This window comes from Berghia stephanieae, chromosome 5 (assembly GCF_034508935.2).
Source record: "Berghia stephanieae isolate SIO BIC M18660-M18661 chromosome 5, UCSD_Bste_1.3, whole genome shotgun sequence".
Lineage (NCBI taxonomy): Eukaryota > Metazoa > Mollusca > Gastropoda > Nudibranchia > Aeolidiidae > Berghia > Berghia stephanieae.
This window is the reverse complement of record NC_088364.1, coordinates 6,913,663-6,916,826: the sequence shown is the minus strand read 5'-3', so window position 1 is coordinate 6,916,826 and position 3,164 is coordinate 6,913,663. Positions and strand designations below refer to the sequence as shown.

The 3,164-nt window shown below is 30.6% G+C and overlaps 1 protein-coding gene across 1 annotated transcript in view; it reads left to right on the top strand.

Moving 5' to 3' along the window:
* Window positions 1–1,044: 1,044 nt before the first annotated feature.
* The window catches only part of LOC144972322 (serine/threonine-protein kinase SBK1-like), a 52,603-nt gene continuing 50,483 nt past the window's right edge, over window positions 1,045–3,164 (top strand). The window contains exon 1 of the mRNA XM_078913415.1: window positions 1,045–1,518. The gene's annotated coding sequence lies outside the window, so the exon portion shown is untranslated. The remainder of the gene's footprint in view (window positions 1,519–3,164) is intronic.

Sequence of the window (3,164 nt, the reverse complement as noted above, 5' to 3'; positions counted from 1 at the left end):
TAACATGTAAGACGAAACAATGCCTATGAGGAACTATGGTATTTTCAGGCAATAGTGGGTATTGTGATTGTGATAGATAGCCGACACGAACTGTACCAAAGGGAAATTTGGTTCCGTAAGCCTGTTGAGAGAAATAAATGAAGCGTTTTGCATCTCACTGACCATGGTGAATTCGAAGAAATGTGCTATATAAATGTCCATACTGATGATATGCATATAGGTAAAATACTCACACATCCGCAGCCAAATTGAACTTACCAACACACTAAACTGTGTGTTACCTTTAATATTTATGGTCTGATTTATATAATTTAATGAGAACTAATCACTAACAGGCTGTCTAAATATAATAACAAAGAGCTGAGTGACGTCAACTTAGTTCCTTCTACTTCTATATTATGTCTATGAAATTCCCTATGCCATCCTCACACCAGGCCTTATAGAAGTCTTGACACTGAGACAAGAGAGAGGTATTGCGACATCGGCATCTCTAGACTTTACTACGAAAAAACACATTAAAAAAAGTTTTGGCCATGAAACTCGTCCTATATCGATCCCAGGTTTGAGAGTTTGTTTGGGTTTTTTTTTTTGTATTGTTTTTTCAAGATTGGATCGATATTGATGGCGATTTTCTGACAAAATTTTGAATATGCGTTGTTTTTTGTTTTGTTTTGTTTTTGTTTTGGAAGATTTCTATACGAGATATTTCTACTCACGGTGAAAAATAGAGGGCTGGTGCTGGGGGAGGGGAGAGATGGTTGGGGGGAGGGGTGTTATATTGTGAGCGTGAGCACGCAGGGAGAGGGGAGCGGGTAAGTATATACATAATGGAGAAAGTAAGGGGGAAGGGGGGGCGTGATGGGGTGAGTGATTGTTAGTTGTTAGTGCTGGTGGGTGAGGGAGGCGAAGACGGTGAAAGATGAAAGCAGAAACAAGGGGCGCAAGTAGTAGTGGTCTGTCTGCTCTCACGTGTGCCATGCTTACTGTCGGGGGGGTAGCACAAAAGGAAAAAAATATTTGAAGACGGGCGGGGGTGAAAAACAAGATCATTGAGAGTACAAGAAGACGACGTGAGACTGAACGAGTGGAAAGGAATAATATAGAATTCTTAGAACTGATTGGAAAGTGGTTAGCGAGATTTGTTCGCTACGAAGCTGTAGCCTGAACGGGGATAACGAAACCAAAGCACTGTGATTCTCCCATTTATTTCAATTTCCTTCTACCGGCAGCTCAATGATGATAATAATAATATTCGACTAATGTGATTTTGGAAGCATTTTGGTTTTGCGGTTTCACGGGAGGAGGGAGAAAAGATGAAAGAATGAGAATATTATAACGTTGGAACTTAGAATTGGTAAAATAATATAATCTTTGTATAGTGGAACTTGTTGATGCGGCATTTTGAAGGATAGTCCGTGGTGATGCGTTGAGTTGTAACGGAACAATTTATATTATTAACAACGTGTTGAACATTGCAGTGATTGTTTTAATTTAGATGCTCTGGATTTTGTCTTTGTGGTAAGTAAGGTTTTGTTTTTAATGTGCGTTGTGTTGAAATGAAGCAGATTATTATATATATATATATATTATTATTATTATTTATTATTATTATTATTATTATTATTATTATTATTATTATTATTATTATAAGTATATTCTAAAATTATTAACTATTATGATTATATTATTATATATTATTATAATAATATATAATAATAATGAAATGAATATAATAATAATAATAATAATAATAATAATGAATATATAAAATGATAATAATAATTAATAATATAATGATAATGTTAATAATATCGTACATAGAACTTTACAATGCATTATAATTTATATTGTAAAATTATCGCATAGTTACAAAATAGGGGAGTAGTTATAATATTTTTAATATGGCAATTCCACTTTGTAAAATAACCTAATTCAAAAGGGTTAGGAATAATCTAAAGTTTGAGACAAAATTTTGTATTTCAATCAATATTTTTTTAATGCCATTGATATAGAGCTTACCAACTAATATTGACGTGGTGAAATAAAAATGAATTGGATATTATTGATTTTGTAATCTTTTGAAACTCTCGTAATGTACATAATTGGGAATGCAATGAATGTTAAAAGAATTATACTACGAATATATTCCATGTCACCTATTTATGTATTAGAATTACAATACTCAATATTATCACAGAGCATTTAAAGGTTTTTAGAACGTATTATCTCAAACGATTATCATTATCATTAATAACATTATCATTATCATTGTTATCATTATATCATTATTATTATTATTATTATTATATTTTATTACTATTTCATTGTCATAATATAATAATAATAATAATAATAATAATAATAATAATAATAATAATAATAATATATATGATAATAATAATAATAATAATAATAATAATAATAATAATAATAATAATAATAATAATAATAAGAAGAAGAAGAAGAAGAAGAAGAAGAAGAAGAAGAAGAAGAAGAACAAGAAGAACAATAATCATATTTTCATAATCATCATAAACATAATCATTATTATAAATATCAATATTATTATTACTATCACCACCATCACCAACATCATTATTCTCAATCATTCTATTATCACATATCAGTAGAGAATCAGCAATATCCGAGGGGAAATAAATGCTTTTACGATTACCTACTTTGATTATTATACTAATGTATTGTGGTGATAAACATAGATCGATACCAATCAGTTAAGCCATCAACGATCGGAATCGGTTCTGTAATAAATTCCGCATGTTATCGCAAATAAACCCGGCATAAAGTAGGGTGGCCAGATGGCGATTTCCAATATCAAATGATCGGTCATTATGCCCGAGTAGATTTTATATATAATCATTTGGGTCAACGGGAGATTATAAGACCCGTATTTTAGAAAAGGTTTGTAAGTTACTTGTATATCAGTATGTAAAAAATAGTTTTATAATTGTTACATTTGCCAGCAATTCTGTGCTCGTTGGCAAATATTGTAAATGTGCTGTAGCCCTATATATAACGCTTGAAACAATATTGTAGAAGATCATAATTATACTTGAAATGTTATATATATATATATATATATATATATATATATATATATATATGTGTGTGTGTGTGTGTGTGTGTGTGTGTGTAGATGGCGCCTT